Here is a 19,386-nt window from a genome sequence, read left to right as displayed (position 1 = left end):
AGGTGTTCAGGGAATAGTCCGAGAAGGGCAATAGCTGGGTCAAATGGTGGTTCCATTCCCAGATTTCCCAGGAATCTCCATACTGCTTTCCAAATTGGCCGCACCAATTTGCAGTCCCACCAGCAATGTACAAGAGTACCCTTTCCCCCACATCCTCGCTAGCACTTGTTGTTGTTTGACTTCAGAATGGCTGCCAATCTTACTGGAGTGAGATGGTATCTTAGGGTGGTTTTGATTTGCATTTCTCTGACTGCTAGAGATGGTGAGCATTTTTTCATGTACTTGTTGATTGATTGTATGTCCTCCTCTGAGAAGTGTCTGTTCAGGTCCTTGGCCCATTTGTTGATTGGGTTATTTGTTATCTTATTGTTTAATTTTTTGAGTTCTTTGTATACTCTGGATATTAGGGCTCTATCTGAAGTGTGAGGAGTAAAAATTTGTTCCCTTGATGTAGGCTCCCTATTTACCTCTCTTATTGTTGCTGAGAAAAAACTTTTTAGTTTAAGTAAGTCCCATTTGTTGATTCTTGTTATTAACTCTTGTGCTATGGGTGTCCTATTAAGGAATTTGGAGCCCGACCCCACAATATGTAGATCGGAGCCAACATTTTCTTCTATCAGATGCAGAGTCTCTGATTTGATATCAAGCTCCTTGATCCACTTTGAGTTAACTTTTGTGCATGGCGAGAGGAGGGGATTCAGTTTCATTTTGTTGCATATGGATTTCCAGTTTTCCCAGCACCATTTGTTGAAGATGCTATCCTTCCTCCATTGCATGCTTTTAGCCCCTTTATCAAATATAAGATAGTTGTAACTTTGTGGATTAGTCTCTGTGTCCTCTATTCTGTACCATTGGTCCACCCGCCTGCTTTGGTACCAGTACCATGCTGTTTTTGTTACTATTGCTCTGTAATATAGTTTGAAATCTGGTATCGCTATACCGCCTGATTCACACTTCCTGCTTAGAGTTGCTTTTGCTATTCTGGGTCTTTTATTTTTCCATATGAATTTCATGATTGCTTTCTCTATTTCTACAAGAAATGCCATTGGGATTTTGATTGGGATTGCATTAAACCTATAGAGAACTTTTGGTAATATTGCCATTTTGATGATGTTAGTTCTGCCTATCCATGAACAGGGTATATTTTTCCATCTTCTAAGATCTTCTTCTATTTCTCTCTTTAGGTTTCTGTAGTTTTCATTGTATAAATCTTTCACCTCTTTTGTTAGGTTGATTCCAAAGTATTTTTTTTTTGAGGAAATATCCTCAAAATATGAATGGGGTGTTTTTCCTCATTTCCGTTTCAGAAGTTTTGTCACTGATATACAGAAATGCCTTTGATTTATGTGTGTTGATTTTATATCCTGCCACTTTGCTGAATTCATTTATTAGCTCTCCTAGTTTCTTTGTAGACCCTTTTGGGTCTTCTAGGTATAGGATCATATCATTCACAAATAGTGATAATTTAAGTTCTTCTTTTCCTATTTTTATGCCTTTAATTTCTTTCATCTGTCTAATTGCTCTGGCCAGTGTTTCGAGAACTCTATTGAATAGAAGTGGTGATAGAGGGCATCCCTGTCTTGTTCCAGATTTTAGAGGGAACGCCTTCAAGTTAAAGAAGAATTAATACTAATACTTTTCAATTTATTTCAGGAAAGAGAAAAAGAGGGAGCTCTTTCAAATTCATTCTATGAGGCCAACATCACCCTGATTCCGAAACCAGACAAACACACCTCAAAGAAAGAAAACTACAGACCAATATCTCTAATGAACCTAGATGTAAAAATCCTCAATAAAATTCTGGCGAATCAGATACAAAAACACATCAAAAAAATTGTGCACCATGATCAAGTAGGATTCATCCCTGGGATGAAAGGATGGTTCACTATACGGAAATCAATAAATGTTATTCACCATCAATAGACTTAAAGATAAGAACCATATGATCATCTCGATAGATGCAGAAAAAGCATTCTACAAAGTAGAGCATCCCTTTATGTTCAAAACAATAGAAAAACTAGGGATAACAGGAACTTACCTCAACATTGTAAAAGCTATCTATGCTAAGCCTCAGGCTAGCATCATTCTGAATGGAGAAAAATTGAAGGCATTCCCTCTAAAATCTGGAAGGCTGACTTCATTTAGCATTATCTTCTCCAACACCATCCATTTACCTGCAAATGCCATGATTTTGTTCTTTTATTATGCTGAGTAGTATTCCATTGTGTATAAATGCCACATTTTTTTTATCCATTCATCCACTGAACGACATCTAGGTTGGCTCCACAGTTTAGCTATTGTGAATTGTGCTGCTATAAACATTGATGTGGCTGTGTTCCTGTAGTATGCTGTTTTTAAGTCCTTTGGGTAAAGTGAGAGAAGAGGAATAGCTGGATCAAATGGTGGTTCCATTCCCAGATTTCCAAGGAATCTCCTTACTGCTTTCCCAACTGGCTCCACCAATTTGCAGTCCAACCAGCAATGTATGAGTGTACCTTTTTCCCCACATCCTCGACAACACTTGTTTTTGTTTGTCTTCATAATAGCTGCCATTCTGAGTGGAGTAAGATGATATCTTAGAGTAGTTTTGGTTTGCATTTCTCTGCTGCTAGAGGTGATGAGCATGTTTTCATATATTTGTTGATTGATTTTATATTCTCTTCTGAGAAGTGTCAGGTCAGGTCCTTGGCCCATTTATTGATTATTTGTTTTTTTGGTGCTTAGGTTCTTGAGTTGTTTATATACCCTAGAGATTTGTGCTCTATCTGATGTGTGAGGTAAAAATTTGCTCCCAGGGTGTAGGCTCTCTATTCACCTTGCAGATTGTTTCTTTTGCTGAGAATAAAATTTTTAGTTTGAATCCATCCCATTTATTGATTCTTGTTTTTAATTCTTGTGCTATAGGGGTCTTATTAAGGAAGTTGGGGCCTAATCCCACATGGTGAAGATTAGGGCCTTCTTTTTCATCTATTACATGCAGAGTTTCTGGTTTAATTCCTAGGTCCTTGATCTATTTTGAGTTAAATTTTGTGCATGGTGAGAGATAGGGGTTCAATTTTATTTTGTTGCATATGTATTTCCAGTTTTCTTAGCACCATTTGTTAAAGATGCTCTCTTGCCTCCAGTGCATGCTTTTGGCTCCTTTGTCTACTATAAGGTAATTGAAATTTTGTAGGTTAGTCACTGTGTCCTCTATTCTGTACCATTGCTTTACCAGCCTGTTTTGGTGCCAATACCATGCTGTTTTTGTTACTATTGCTCTGTAGTATAGTTTAAGTTCTGGTATAGTGATACCACCTGCTTTGTTCTTCCTGCTTAGAATTGCTTTAGCTATTCTGGATCCCTTATTTTTCCAGATGAATTTCATGATTGCTTTTTTCTATTTCAATGAGGAATGCTATTGGTATTTTGATCGGAATTGTGTTAAACCTGTATTATGCTTTTAGTAATATGGTCATTTTGATAATATTAATTCTGCCTATGCATAAGCAAGGTAGATCTTTCCATCTTCTAAGGTCTTCTTTTTATTTCTCTCTTTAGGGTTCTGTTGATTTCATTGTATATTTATTTCACCTCGTTTGTTGATTCTCAAGTATCTTATTTTTCAGGATATTGTGAATGGGGAGTTTTCCTCATTTCCTGCTAAGAGGATTTGTGACTGATATACATAAATGCTTTTGATTTATGTGTGTTGACATTATATCCTGCTACTTTGTTGAATTAATTTACTATTTCTTGAAGTTTTCTGGTGTAGTTTTTTGGTCTTCCAATTATAGAATCATATCATCAACAATTAGTGCTAGATTAAGTTCTTCTTTTCCTATATTTATTCCTGCAATTTCTTTCATCTGTCTAGTTGATCTGGCCAGTGTTTCAAGAACTATGTTGAATAGAAATGGTTAGAGAGGGCATCCCTGATTAGTTGCAGACTTTAGAGGAAATACTTTCAATTGTTCTCCCTTTGGAATGATATTGGCCTGAGGCTTAGCAAAGATAGCCCTCATAATGTTGAGATATGTTCCTGTTATTCCTAGTTTTTCTAGTGTTTTGAACATAAAGGGGTGCTGTCTTTTGTCAAATGCTTTTCTGTATATATCAAGATGATCATATGATTCTTATCTGTAAGGTGATTGATATGATGAATTACATTTATTGATTTCTGTTTGATAAAACAACCTTACATCCCTGGGATCAATCCCACTTGATCATGGTGCACAATCTTTAGGATATGTTTTTGCATTGGATTTGCCAGAATTTTACTGAAGATTTTTGCATCTATGTTCATTAGAGATATTGGTCTGAAAGTTTCTTTCTTTGAAATGTCTTTGTCCAGTTTTGGAATCAGGGTGATATTGGTCCCATAGAATGAGATTGGAAGTACTATCTCTTTTTTCTATTTCCTGAAATACATTGAAGAGGGTTGGTATTAGTTCTTCTTTAAAGATCTTGTAGAACTCAGCTGTGTAGCCATCCAGTCTTGGGCTTTTCTTGATTAGTAGTGTTTCGATGGCTTCTTCTATTCCCTCACTGGATATTGGTCTGTTTAAGTTGTGTATATCTTCCTGAGTCAATCTGGGCAGACCATATGGCTGAAGGAATTTATCAATGCCTTCACTGTCTTCTATTTTATTAGAGGATAAGGTTTCAAAATAATTTCGAATTATCTTCGGTATTTCTGTAGGGTCTGTTGTGTTATTGCCTTTTTCACCACATATGCTAGTAATTTGAGTTCTCTCTCTCCTTCTCTTTGTTACCATGGATAAGGGTGTGTCAATTTTATTTTTTTTCAAAGAACCAACTTTTAGTTTTGTCAATTGTTTCAATTGTTTCTTTTGTTTTGATTTCAGCTCTGATTTTAATTATTTGTTGCCTTCTACTGCTTTTGCTGCTGATTTGTTCTTTTTCAAGGGCTTTGAGGTGTAGTGTGAGGTCATTTATTTGTTGACTTTTTCTTCTTTTAAGGAATGAACTCCATGCAATAAATTTTCTTCTTAGTACTGCTTTCATAGTGTCCCAGACATTTTGATATGTTGTGTCTGTGTTAAGTCTAAGATATTATGTTATTGAACTCTATAGTTTCTTTATTTAACTTTTGTTTGGAAGATCTGTCTAGTGGTGAGAGAGGTGGGTTAAAGTCACCCAAGATTATTGTGCTGGGAGGTCAATTTGACTCTTGAACTTGAGAAGAGTTTGATGAACATAGCTGCACCATTGTTTGTGGCATATATATTTATGATTGTTATGTCTTGTTGGTGTATGGTTACCTTGAACAGTATGTAATGTCCAACTTTATCCCTTTTGATTAGCTTTGGTTGAAATCTACTTTATTTGATATGAGTTTGGAGACCCCTGCTTGCTTCATCAATCTATGTGAGAGGTATGATTATCCCAACCTTTCACCTTCAGTCTGTGGATGTCTTTTCCTATCAAATGAGTATCCTGTAGGCATTATATTCTTGGATCTTTTTTAAAAATCCAATCTGCTAGCCTATGTCTTTTGATTGGTGAGTTTCAGCCATTAACATTTAGGGTGACTATTGAGATATGGTTTGTATTTCCAGTCATATTTTTTATTTTTGTTATTTAACATGACTTGGATTCCTCTTTGATTAGTTTTTCTTTTAGTGTACCACCTCCTTCTTCCGGTTATCATTGTTTTTCATTTCCTCTTCCTGAAATATTTTGCCAAGGATGTGTTTTAGTGTCGGTTTTCTAGCTGTAAATTCTTTTAACTTTTGTTTATCATGGAAAGTTTTATTTCATCTTCAAATCTGAAGCTTAGTTTGGCTGGATACAAGATTCTTGTTTGGAACCCATTATCTTTCCGGTTTGAAATATGTTGTTCCAGGATCTTCTAGCTCTCAGGGAATGTGTGGAAAAATCTGCTGTTATCCTAATTGGTTATCCCTATAACTAATCTGATTCTGTTCACTTGCGGCTTTTAAAATTCTCTCCTATTTCTGTATATTGAGCATTTTCATTATAGTGTGTCTTGGTGTGGGTCTGTTGTGATTTTGCACATTCGTTGTCTTGTAGGCTTCTTGGATTTGTATTTCCATTTCATCCTTCATGTCTGGAAGTATTTCTATATTATTTCATTGAATAGATTGCTCATTCCTTTGGGTTGAACCTCTGTGCCTTCCTCTATCCCAATGACTCTTAAATTTGGTCTTTTTATGCTATGCCATATTTCTTGGGTTTTCTGCTTGTGGTTTCTTATCATTTTTGCTGTGCTGTGTACACTCTTTTCAAGATGATATACTTTGTCTTTGTGGTCTGATGTCCTATCTTCTAAGTTGTATACTCTGCTGGTGATGCTCTCATTTGTGTTTTTAATTTGGTTCATTATTTCTTTCATTTCAAGGATTTCTGATATATATATATATATATATATATATATATATATATATATATATATCTCCTCAATCTCCCTGTAGAGGTCATCTTTTGCTTCTTGGATTTGTTTATGTAGCTCATTGTCAAAGTGATCTTTCACTCTCTGTATTTGTTGTCTAATGTCTTCTTTGAGATTCCAAAACATCTGAATAATGTAAATCCTGAAATCTTTCTCTGTCATTTTTTCTGCTGTTTCTTATAATTCTTCTAATGATGCATTGTCTTCAATTGTTTGTGGTATTTTCTTCCCTTGTCTTTACATGTTGCTGGTATTTCTTTCCTGCTCTATGGGACTGGACTGTTATTCTTTTTACCCTATATATTTGTAGTGCTCTTGTATATTCCAAATTCCCTTCTTTGTGGGGAAGGACAATGTTGACAGTTCCCAATATCAACAATACATTACCTATGTGTAAATTACTGCTATTAAGACATTTATAGTCTCAATGTCTAGTAATGTTAGATTCAATTATAATTTAAAATATAATCAGTAGTTTCATAGAAGATGTACACTTTCTTCTGGTGGTGGACAGAGAACTGGAGGTCAGGTATCTGACTTTATGTTAAGGGTGAAAGATGTGAGGGCAATGGATTAATAAAACTTAGGAAATTTGGAGGAGAACTCTAATCAAGAGGGTTAGTAGCAGGGGAATAGACAGGAGGTAATTTAGGGGAGACCAGTATGTGAAAGGACAGTAGAATGCAAAAAAAAAACCACATAAATGTGTAGAAAATTACAAGAAGTAAAAATAGTGAAAATTAGGAGGTTGAAAGAGAAAGAGAGGAAGGAAGAAAAATAAAAAGGAAGCAAAAAAGAAAAAAGAGAGAGAGAGAAATAAAAAAAGAGGGGTGGCTTATGCAATTCCTTTTTATCATATTATTCTGGTCACTCAGTTCTATTTCATGCAAAGTTCTTGGTTTCACATATGTTGGGGTTGTGAGGACCAGAGGAGGAGGAGGGGTAGAGGAGAAAGAAAGAGGATAAAATGGAAGAGAAAACAAACAAACAAACAACAAAATACTCTCAGAGTTCCCTTTTCTTCCCTTCTCTTTCAGTAGGTGGAGTTGTCTATTCCAAGCTTGGTTCTCTGCCCTCATGGTGGTGTAGGTAACCAGTGTGAGAAGACTAAAGCTCTGCCTCTCTCATCTGGGCTTCCCTAATATTGGTCTCTCTGAGTTGTTCCTGGGTTTTAGCCCCCTCCCCTCTCTTGCTTATCAGGTCTCAGCTAGGGGACCTCACGCCCTCCACCTTAGGATTGCACCAGGTGGGCAGCGTCCTGGTGGCACTGCGCCCTTTTTCAACTGAGAGCTGATTTTGTGCGGATAGTGTCTATACAGAGTTATCACAGCTGGGGGAGGGGATTTGGAACCCAGGTACCTGTTCAGTCACAGACCTGGCTGGTAACCACACCCACCAAAGATGGTGAGAAAGGTAGAGTCAGTCCTTTTTCCAGTCCGGATGTCTGGTGAGGTGGGGGGAGCTGGGATGTCCTCGTGCTGTACCTAGAATGTGGTCTGGGGACCTGCGTGGGAGCAGAGCGTCCTCTGGAGTTCTGCCACTCCGCTGAGGTGCTGAGTTGGTGTCTCTGCTCCCCCACTTGAGAGTCGCGCCTGTGCTCAAACTATAGGCTTTTGGAGGGAAGACTGGAGTCTCACCTGAACAGAGAGGCTCTGAGTTCTGCTTGGTGTTCACAGATCTGGTGGATTCTGCGAAAATCCGCTGGATGGTGTCCTGTCACATGCGCTGAGATGTTGTGTTCCCTCAAGGCAAGACCCTGAGCAGGAGAAGCCACCTGATAGCTTTCTCTGATTCAGGCACAGAGCAGCTTGAAGCAGGATCTCCTCTACTCTGCCACCTTGGATCCCAGTAAACTGATTTCTGACAGAGATGCCAAAGTAATTCCGTGGTCTTTCAATAAATGGTGCTGAAATAACAGATATCCATAATGTGAGGGTTGAACCTCAAACCTTATTTCAGTCAACTCCAAAATGAACAGGAACCACACAACTAAACATACAACCTAACACTATCCGTCTTTGAATTCAGGGTTATGAAGGGTAGCTGCCTATTTTTATAAATAAAGGATGTTTTAGGAACACAGCCATGTTGATGTATTGTGTATAATTGTTTTTAAGGATTATTAATTATAATGGTAGTAGAGATAAAAGACTGTGCAGGTGTTGATAATTTTTGAAACTGAGGTGGTATACACAGAGTTCAAATACTGTTTGGCCTACTTTGATGCCTGTTTGAAATTTCCCATAAGAAAAACTTGTTTTTGTTTTTTTAGTCTACGTTCCGATCTACTCTGGGCTATCTCAAGATCATCCCCATAAGCTCCATCACTCTCCTTCCCATTTCTCTCCAGCAAGGCTCAACCAAGCCTAGAGTCCCCTGAATGTCCTGTGGAAGCCAGCCATTCATTCTAACATGCTAAGCACAAATGTGACATCATGGTAGTATTCAATGAATATTAGAGAAATATATTATAAGTAAAATTATGGAAGGTTCTGTCTGTATACACCCTGAAGTTGAAACTGAACTTACTCTTCCCTAACACTTCTATAAACATGTTAATTAGCTCCTACCTCTTCCTTTCCAAGGAAGACTATGGGGCTAGACTGTAGTTCAGTGGTAGAGTGCTTGCCTAGCATGCCTGAAGCCCTGGTTCAATATGTAACACCACAACAAATAAAATAAAAAGGAAGACTGTGACATTTGAAAACTTTCTCAGCAATACACCCTGAAACTTTCTTCAAGAAAAATAAAACTCTTATCAAGGGAGGCATTATTGCCAAATATCTGCTCTATGAACAAGGTGGCTCATTTCCTTATCACGTAATAATAAAGACAATTAAAAAAACACCTACCACTTTCCACAGAAAAGACCAGAATGTGCTCCCAACCTTTATCAATCCCCTGGATTCTTTACACACATGGATTATCTTTATGTGTGTGGCTCATCACCATGATGAAAGTGAATGGGAAATTAAAAAGAAACAGGAAACCAACTACTCTTCAAAACTTCAAAGCAGAGCTATTGTCTGTGACTTGTTGTCTCAAATCAAGTGGTTCTGGCTTGATTTGAGACACCTGCACATTCTGGCCACCTACAGAGCTCTCTTTCAGATTACTCAGTGGCTCTGAGCACATGGCTGCACTGTCAAAGCAGTGAGATCCTGGTAGACATTAGAGATAACCAGAAATTCTGTGCAGAAAGCCTCCCCACTTCTGTGCTTATTAAAGTTACCCTTTACTTTCAAGCTCACACAAAAATATCACTTCATTCCCTCCATTGAAAATAATCATTCCTTTGGCTCTATTTTTTGGTTATTGTATTCTGCCACTCATTAAATGGAAAGGTTCTACAGGGACTCTGTCTAGCATAAAGTGAGATCCTGCTAAATTTTCAGAGTGAATGCTGAATAAATTACCATAGATAGGAATCAAAATCCTTCCAGAATCCCTCTGAGAATCATCTTTGTTCACTGGTAGTACTAACGCCCTGGGACCAAGAGCAGTTGTAAATGCCCACATTCCTAGGTCAAGGGCTTTTACAGGTGGGAGGTGAAGGCGATGATAATTGAGAGGTTGTTCTATTTTCCGGAGGGTGGAGTGGGCTGGTGTTACCCTCCATTCAGTGAATAGTGATTCTTCAACTCAGCCAAACTTCAATATCCTGCCAACTTGGGGGGTGAATCTTTTCTACCTGGGCCCATTGGGATTTCTTCCAATTCAGTCTGAAAGGTTTTATCAAAATCATGAGACCAGAGCTATAGGTATTGTCAACCTAATGAGGCTTAAGTGTCACTGTTCCTCACTTGCACAGTTCTTACAATAAGGTAGCATTTCTAAGTAGGCATTTCTGGCAAACTGCTTAAAGAACACACTGGGGGGAGGATCTAAATTTCAAAGACACACATGTATACATGTATAATGTGCTGTGATTTATTTACTCATCCTAAATACTCACCTTCACATCTAATTTTGAATTCTTTTTCATGAAGAGGGAGACCCCTACACCCAAACTCAATAAGGAGGTGAAGTGAACCCAAAGAGGAAAAGAACAAAACTGATATAGAACAACAAGCTGCCTGCTGTTTAGAAATGGTCTTGGAATATTCACAAAACACCTAACACTCCTCCCTTCCCTCCAAAGATCCAAAGAACTCAGTGGATGTCAAAGATCCAAATGACTCAGTGTGGAACCCTATCCTTGGTCTCTAAGGCAGGGACAGTAGTGAAAAAGTGAAATAAGCCAGCACCTGTCTTACTCAAAGAAAAAGACAGTCCTGGTCCACTTGGTTTCCACAGAAGGGGGGGAACCTTTGGAACACCAGATTTTATCACGGACAGGGTCTTGGGGCATCCTGGCCTCATACTCACAGGGACATACTCTCCTTGTAGCAGTTGGGATCTCCCAGCTTATCAATTCCAATTTATATCCTAACTTTGTGTGCTAAGGTCATGGTTTAAAAATGGTGAATGGAAACAAAAGGGACAGTAATAAGGGAAGGACAGAGAAGAGGTAGGATAGAGATGCAACAGAGGGGGCCCTCAGAAATAAAGGCAAGGAGAGTATCCCTACACCTTTAGGGCCCCCTCCCCTCCCCAAAGTAGTCATCAACCAAGGCCTAGATGAGGTGAAGTGGGTAAAGAAAAAGTAAAAAGGGAACAGCACTTGTTAGTTTCTTTACCTAGGTACTCATCAAAATGAAATTTCAGGAAATGTCACGACACTTACGAAAAGATCCCAGTGGGAAAGACGATTGTGAAGACCCGAAAACCAAGAAGGAAAAGTCAAGTTAACCCGTGAGTATCCTGAGTATCACGAGTATCGCTCTGGTCCGCAGCTGCCGCAGCCTCGTAGTCCTGCTCCAACTGCTCACTGATCACCAGTGTTCCGGTTCCCATGGTGCCCGCTCCTGACATCTACCGCTCGTGGGCGCCCATCCCAAGGTTCCATCCTCCCGGAAGACCCCGCCCCTCCCGCAGCCGCCTCCCCTGCGGGACCACCGCGTGACCCTGTGGCGCCCTGACCCTGGATTGCAATTGGTCAGCAGCCATCTCTGCAGTCCCCAGCCCAATGCAGCACCAGAGCGACCACCTCCATCCCACACTCATCCCCGCGCTTCCTCCAGCGTTCAGGACTCAGACTCCCGCCTAATGCATGGCGAGAGAGGGCCAGAGCTCGCAGCCTCCATCCCCGCATGGCCCTTGGATGCCCTATCAAGCCACCTCCAAGACCACCCTGGCCACATAAGCCCCTCCCCGCCATGCACTGCCAAGTCCCCCAGAGACCAGCCACTGGCCAGCGCTCGCTCGTGGGGGTGGAACCAGGGCCAGCGGCAGATGAGGGCGGCCTGTGGATCACAGGCTATCAGCTGTGAAGCCCACTGATCCAGTCCCCCAGAGGCAGGTGGATGCCCTAGAGAATAAGCCTGACAGATATTTCTTGGAGCCCCTGCTTCCAGCAGTGCTGAGGCCAGCAAAAAGAAGCAGACCATTACCAAGGAGGATGAGCGAGGGGAAAGGAGACCTTGGAGCAATGTGCCCAGGAGGCCCAGGGAGGGCACTCAACCTGCTGCCCGAAAGAAGATGACCTGCCATGGTGACTTGATTAGCACTTTCACCAATTCGTCCTCAGAGCTTGCTGCCAGCACTGACCCTGCAGAGTGGGGTTGCAGTCTGCAGAAGCTACAGAAGTGCATTGGGGGGGGGGGGCGGGCTCTGGCCACTGGCAGATTGGATCCCTTGTCTCAGTGACAGTCTGCCAATGGCTTTTTCCTTCACCTAGTCAGGGCTGATGGTGACACAGAGGGGAGGTTATGTGTTGGCCCAAGAAGCTCTGGCACCCCCTCTAAGGAGGCCTGGGCTGCCTGAGGCCAGATTCTGACTCTGATATGGGAGACAAAGAAGAAGTGGAACAGGATTTCATTGGCGAGGACTCTGCCGTCAACCCAAGCAGGACAACAGACCAGGACTGGGAAAAGGCGTTGGCAGCTTTTTGCCCAGCTTCATAGCCCCAAAGAGCTGACTGCTGTGCACGATGGGGAGAAGGGCAGAGCGCTTTCCGCTGCTCTCCTGGAGGACGGCATTGGCAAAGTGGGAGACCTGAGTGAATGCGACCTTTCCATCAAGAAGCTGAACGAGACCATCAGCACACTGCAGCAGGCCATACTGAAGATCTCCCACAGCAGGAGCAGCTCCTCATGAAGTCCCCCAGGGGACCAATGCCAGGCCCTAAAAATAACTCTCAGGACCAAAAAGTAAAGACCTCAATCCACTTCATTGAGCGCTTTCTCCCACTGGGGTGGCTGGTCACTGCAAACCACCACCACCACCACCACCACCACTCTCCCATCCCCACCCCGTCTGGGGCAGGGCCTAAGCTCTCATTCAGGAAGACGAGCTAAGCTGAAGGTTCCAGAGGATAGGCAGTAGGGCTCTTCTCAAAGCAAGACCCCAACACCCTGCCTGGAGACCCTCCCGCATTTGCAACCTTTCCCCTCTGGAGATCACTCACGAACACCTCCCAGCCCAGGTGTGGACAGTGCTGCAGTCCTTGGCAGCAACCCTCCTGAGAAGTGTCTGTTGGACAGTTACAGACTTCATGATGATAGCAACCAGCGACATTGTCTCTATCCTCCTGTAAAGAGGCAAATATTCTGTGACAAAAGGTGAACTTCACAGAAGCCATGGACAGGAGCAGGAAAGACCCCGCAGGGAGCGACCACATTCCTGGGGAAGAGCCACTGAGGAGCAAGGCCAGCCTCATTGAGGTGGACCTGTCCCACCTACAGGCCCCCAATGAGGACGAAGAGGGGACTGGGGGCTGGACATATGGGCTCTGTGGACCTCCTCGGTGACGGTGACCAGAAGCCTGGGCTTGGCTTCTTCTTTAAGGATGAACAGAAAGCAGAAGATGAACTTGCCAAGAATTGGGCGGCCTTCCTCTTAAAACAGCAGCGCAAGGCTGAAGAGGCTCGAGTATGGAAGCAGCAGCTGGAAGCAGAAGTGGAGCTCCAACGGGATGAAGCCCCATCTAAAGCTGAGGAGGACCACATCCAGAAGGAGGAGGAGAACGCAGGGCGAGAGCTCATTAAGCAGGAGTATTTGCGGAGGAAGCAGCAACAGATCCTAGAGGAGCAAGGGCTCGGCAAACCCAGGTGGAAGCCGAAAAAGCTGCCCCCAAAGTCCGTGCACTGGGAAGAGTCTGGCAGTGACTCTGGGAGCAAGTGCTCCTCCACCATGATCACCTGAGTCAGATTCATTTGGCTCCAGCCTGTCCTTGGCCTATGCAGCGACCATGGAGCCCGAGAGCATTCTTTCGGGGAGCACACCTTCTCAGCGAGTGGAATCCTTGGAAGCCTTGCCCATATGGAGCAGCAACCCAAGCAGGACCATAGACAAGGACTGGGAAATGGCGTCAACAGCTTCCTCCCTGGCCTCAGTGGCGGAGTACACAGGTCCCAAGCTCTTCAAGGAGCCCAGTAGAAAGTCCAACAAGCCCATCAACCACAACGCCATCTCCCACTGCTGTCTGGCTGGAAAGGTGAAAGAGCCTCACAAGAGCTCCATATTGGAGGAGCTGGAGAAGTGTGACACCAACCACTACTTCATCCTGTTCCGTGATGCCTGGCTGCCAGTTCAGGGCGCTGTACTGCTACTACCCCGACACCGAGGAGATCTCCAAGCTCACTAGCACGGGGCCCAGGAGAATCACCAAGAAGATGATCGGCAAGCTGTACAAATACAGCTCAGGCCAAAACAGTTCAACCTGATCCAGCCAAGACCATGTCTATCAGCATGGACGCCCTCTCCATCCATAACCACTGCGGCAGCCCAAGCGGGCCGCAGTGCCAAAGAAGAACCAGACTGGTAAGTGACCCTAGTGCAGCCTGAGGTCTGAGGACGCCATCGGGATCCATAGTTACTGTTTCGTCTACTGGGGTACGAAGCATGCAGAGACACTGACCTTTTTCAGAGGCATTTAGACCACAACACAAGCCCTCTCTCACCTCCTTGCATGCACAGGGCATGCCAGGAGGGCCAGAGGGGGCGCATGTGCCCTGTTTTAAATAGCAGCTGCGGTGGTGCCTGCTGACCACCCTGGCCCTCAGATCCGGACGTTGTGCAGCGAGGTCTCCAGCGCATGTCTCCCTTGCTTGCCCCTCCAATGGCTGCCTGCCGCCCTCCCGTTGGCCAGAGGCAGGTGTGCTCTGCAGTCAGGTGTGTGAATGTCTTCCTGAGAGGAGCTCATGTGGAGTCTTTTTATTTGAGAAGTTGTCTATTTATTGATTGTTTCTACTGCTAACCTCTACATTCAGTTCTGGGATGTCTGAACAAATCCTTGTTCCTTGCTGCTCAGAGAAGTTTACTGAGATTTCCAGTCCACTAAAGGCACTGAAAGCAGCAGTCGGTCTCTGCAGCATCCCTTTACAGGCATGGAGATGGTGACTTCAACAGGTGGCCGTGAGGATGGCAGGGGTACTACTGGCTGGTGATGGCCTGCTGTGAGGTGGCAGCTGGGCCAGCAGTGGCTGTGCAGGTGAAGCTGGGTAGGGGCTGATGGTCTGTTCCCTTAATAAAGGCAGATTTTGGTAAAAACAAACAAACAAAAATTTAAATTGAAACCAGCCCACTACTCTGCCCACAGTAGAGGGCAGCATTTTCCACGCAGGTCTATCTTACTCTCTCCATCTGCACTCTCAAAATTCATCTCAGAATGAGAGAAAATGACTATGGAATGGGTATATAAACTAATCCCCCCCCCCAAGAGCTCCTGGCCTGCACTACTCACTGAAACAAGTAATGCCATTTATCTCAGGAGATAAACTGTCAGAAAACAAACAAACAAACAAACAAACAAACAAACAAACAAAAAACCAGAAACACAGGTGGTATGTCTAGGATCAACAAGCTGGGGCACAGAAAAATGACCTTATAGGGAGAAACTGAAAAGGCCCAGGGGAGTGTGAGAAGTGGACAGAAAATGGGGGTGTACATAGGGACAGAGATGAAATGATGGAAGAAAGTAACAGGTGAAGGCAAAAAGAAACAAAAGGAGGAAGAGACTCCCCACTTAGAAAAAGGAGGCCAGCATGATAAACCAATAAGTTAGGGTGGTGAGATAGAAAAAAAACACTCACTGACAGAGAACAGGATACTTCTTAAATAACAGAAACATTACAGGAAAAACAGTGTTGAGAAAATAAAACAAATTTTGTCCCTTGAGTACTACTTAGAAAAGATAGAAATGAGGCTCTTTGGTTACTATGTGAATTTTTCAGATTCACAACTTATCCCTTCACACCCCAAACAGAATAATACCAAGGTTGAGTCACAAAAACTCAGGAAACCTCCAAACCAAACATCCTTTTAACTACTGGAAAATAAAGGCAACAAACACTCTCTATATGGAAACTCATGATGCTTGAATTGAAGCAAACTAATAAGAAGAAAGGAATAATCAGAGGCTGGAGTGGAGCAGCCACAGTTAAATCATAAATAAGGTTTTTGGAAGGAAATGTGGAGAAGTTCCTTAACCCCAAACACCCTCTGAAGTCTATTTTAAAATGCATTAATTACTCATGCATTTATCCACCATTCCCTTTAATAAAGATGATGGTGTTCCTGATTAAAATGGAACTGGCTATGTCATTTACAATATCATGAACAAGTTCCTGATGAAGAGAAATGGTGGGTGGAATGGGAAGCAATGGTGTTTGGGAGAGAAAAGCAAATAGAGACAGAGGTATGGAAAGGAGAGGAAATTATGAAAGGAGAAGAAAGAGAAAAGAATAAAGTAGACCAAATGAGACAGGGGAAGATATAGGGGAAAGTAGAGTCAGGGAAAGAGAAATAAGATGAAGATAGAGATAAGGAAGATAGACAACAGGTGATAAAGAAAGAGAGACACCATTCACTGATAGAAAAAGAAGGAGAAACACTTCTCATATGCAAAAAGTTCTGGTGGAAATGAGGCCAATTCGTCCTTAAATTACCTGGAAATGATAAATAGAATCTGGATCCACAATTGTTTTTCAGATTTGATTTTTAAAAATTTACCCATAAGGCTTAAACATACCTGTTCCCAAATCAATAGCACTAATAGTACTGAAGACACCCCAAACAAACATTCCTTCAAAAACTCTAGAGAAATGATGCACCATGTACAACTCATGAAACCACTGATGACTCAAAACTGAAGGATACCAACAGAAGGGATAAGGATTCTGAAAGTCAATCACCAGGTGGAGGGCAACTCTCAAGAGTTCAAGGAAGCAAATTTGCCACCCTATCTGCTCCAGGTTATTCTCAACACCCTCCACAACAGATGTGCCTTTAAAGCATCCTCAAACAGCCAAGTATTACATGTCAAATCTGATACAAAGAAGTTTTTTGAAGAATTAATATTCACTGGTTAAATTATAAGTAGGGTTGTCTTTCAATCTGAAACCTCCTCCTAAATCCTTTAAATATATTATCTGTCATCCTGCATCCAGATAATGAGGTCACTTGCAAAGACAAACAAAAATGGTAGTTCATTTTTAAATTATTTATTTATTTATTTATTTATTTATTTATTTTTGGTACTAGGAATTGGACCCAGAGATGATGTACCACTGAGCCATCCTCAGACCTTTTGGTTTTCTATTTTGAGACAGGGTCTCACTAAGTTGGTCAGGGCCTCACTGAGTTGCTGAGGCTGGCCTTGAACTTAGGCTCCTCCCCACTCGTTTGGGATTATAGGTGTGCAGCACAGCTTCCAGCTCTCTTTTAAATTAAAAGCATTATTTTATTAATCTCCCCTGACTTGTGTTGTGTTTAAAGTAATTTTATAGCACACAAATCAATTTGGAGCATGAAATAATACTTTTCTGCAAGACCAAAATGCTTGGTTTATAATAAAAGTATAAAGTGCCTCTCCAAAAGAAAAACCATCATTATCTCTATTGTGTAAGTCCAACATCTTAAGTTGTTCAACAAGTCTTAGAAAAACACTTCTGGAAAAAGAAGTTTCCAATAATGGAAAAGAATTTTCCATCATGGGAAAGAAATTACTTGCGTTTTTACTATTTTATTTTATTATTGTCTCTAATATTTTTCCTTCTCAAAAGGAAATTCACATTCTCTATATGTTGCTTTTGAGTCAGCCATTCTGTGCAGGCTTAAATTAAATATTCCTAAAATCGTGTTCAGGTGTTCTCTTCAAAGTATTTGTGGTTCCAGACTGAATGATCTTTTAATCTGCAGTGGTGACATCAACCATATTGTTAATTTTGTAGTACAAGTAACCTACTTTTCACAGCAGAACATAGGTCTGCTATGAAAACATTTGACAAGATCTTGAGACCTGGGTTTTTGTTTGTGTTTTTTTGGGGGGGATGGTGGGGATGGAGGACTGTGATAGCTAAGGGGGCTCTACTGACATCTAGTGGGTAGAGGCCAAGGATGCTACTAAACAGCCTACATGCACAGGAAGCCCCCATCCTCAACAAGGAATTATCAGCCCCAAATGGTTAATAGTGCCAAAAGGTTCTAGATCCAACTACCGCTTTGTAAGCTTTAGGACAGAGAAAAATATTAAATTATTCCACACGATACATCCAACAAAACTTGGACTGTGGGCCATTCTATTGGACAAACAACACAATTTCTTCAACAAATTAAGTTGCAAGAAAACAAGTAGAACAACAAATCTCTAAAATTAAAAAAAAATCCTTAAAAGATATATCAAGTGGGAGAATTAATTAATGAATTAATAATTTAATAATTATTTAATATATTTAAATTCATATTTATTAATTTATGTTATTAAATATATATTTAAGTATATATATTTAGTTGTACATGGACACAATACCTTTATTAATTTTTTTAAATGTAGTGCTGAGGATTGAACCCAGTGCCTCAGTGCCTCACATGTGCAAGGTAAGCACTCTACAGGTGAGCCCCAGCCCCAACCCTTAAATGTGTTACTTTAGCTTTTTTTTTTTTTTTTTTTTTACTTTTATTTGGCTCCTAAAATCAACAGATTATTTATTTCTATTCTTTAAAAGTTGAGAGTCATTTTGTTATAAATGAACTAGAAATTTACAACATGAGTTCAAAGGAGGCATGAGTTAGCAATTCTTGTACAGTTTCTGGTAAATACGGAGTTTTAAGTTTCTAGTGTAAGATTCACCATCCAATGTCTTGTTTAAGTGGATCCTAAAATATTTGTGGGTTAAGTGACATATCTGGTGATGATAAGCTTTCTGGGAGGTAAAGTTTCTCCCATTTTATAAAAAAATATTCAAGTAAAATAGGATTGTTAAAAACCAATATCTCCCAGGTTTATAAGGCAAAGACAAGGAAATCATACTTGGTATAGTTTGCACTACGGGCAGGAAGGAGAAAATAAATAATCAAGCAAAATCAAAGTAGGAGGAGACCACTATTAATGAAAAGAAAAGAAATCCTATGAATTTCACAAAACTTGCATAAGAATGATATGCTTCATACATACCCATATATATAATAACCCTCATATAGGTATCATGTAGGTATTGATATTTGTCTGAACAAAGATGTTATATAGGAATACAGGAGAGATGATATATAATTATTATTACAGTCATGTGAAAATAGAAAATCTTTAGAAATATGAGAAGAATGAGAGAGAGATGTCATGAAAAGCAGATGCCCTATTAGATAACAACAAGAAATTAGTGTGAAGGTATGTGGGACTAAACAGACGTTTCAAACTATCCTTACAAAATCTTGACTGGAGCTGGTTTCATGCTCTGGTATCTGTGGGAGTTGTGCAGGGGACCAAAAACTGAGCCATGGGATGAGTCTTGACAGATTGTGGGAACCCATGGAGAAGTAAAAGGCCAGTGGGAAGAAAAGGTGTTCACCAGTATATGTTATCATATGTGTGTGAAGAACAATGCACCCCTGATGCTTACTGAGCTCTTTCAAGACAGCTATCCTTGTGCAAG

At 41.2% G+C, this 19,386-nt stretch overlaps 1 pseudogene; it reads left to right on the top strand.

The window, feature by feature from the left end:
* The first annotated feature begins 11,673 nt into the window (after window positions 1-11,673).
* LOC124105412 (calmodulin-regulated spectrin-associated protein 1-like) lies at window positions 11,674-14,286 on the top strand (annotated as a pseudogene).
* The last annotated feature ends 5,100 nt before the right edge of the window (window positions 14,287-19,386 follow it).

This window comes from Marmota monax, unplaced genomic scaffold, assembly GCF_021218885.2.
Source record: "Marmota monax isolate L192 unplaced genomic scaffold, Marmota_monax_Labrador192_F-V1.1 WCK01_AAM20220418_F8-fsc00070, whole genome shotgun sequence".
In the NCBI taxonomy this organism is placed as follows: Eukaryota; Metazoa; Chordata; class Mammalia; order Rodentia; family Sciuridae; genus Marmota; species Marmota monax.
The sequence above is the reverse complement of the archived record's forward strand: the minus strand, read 5'-3'. Positions and strand labels throughout refer to the sequence as shown.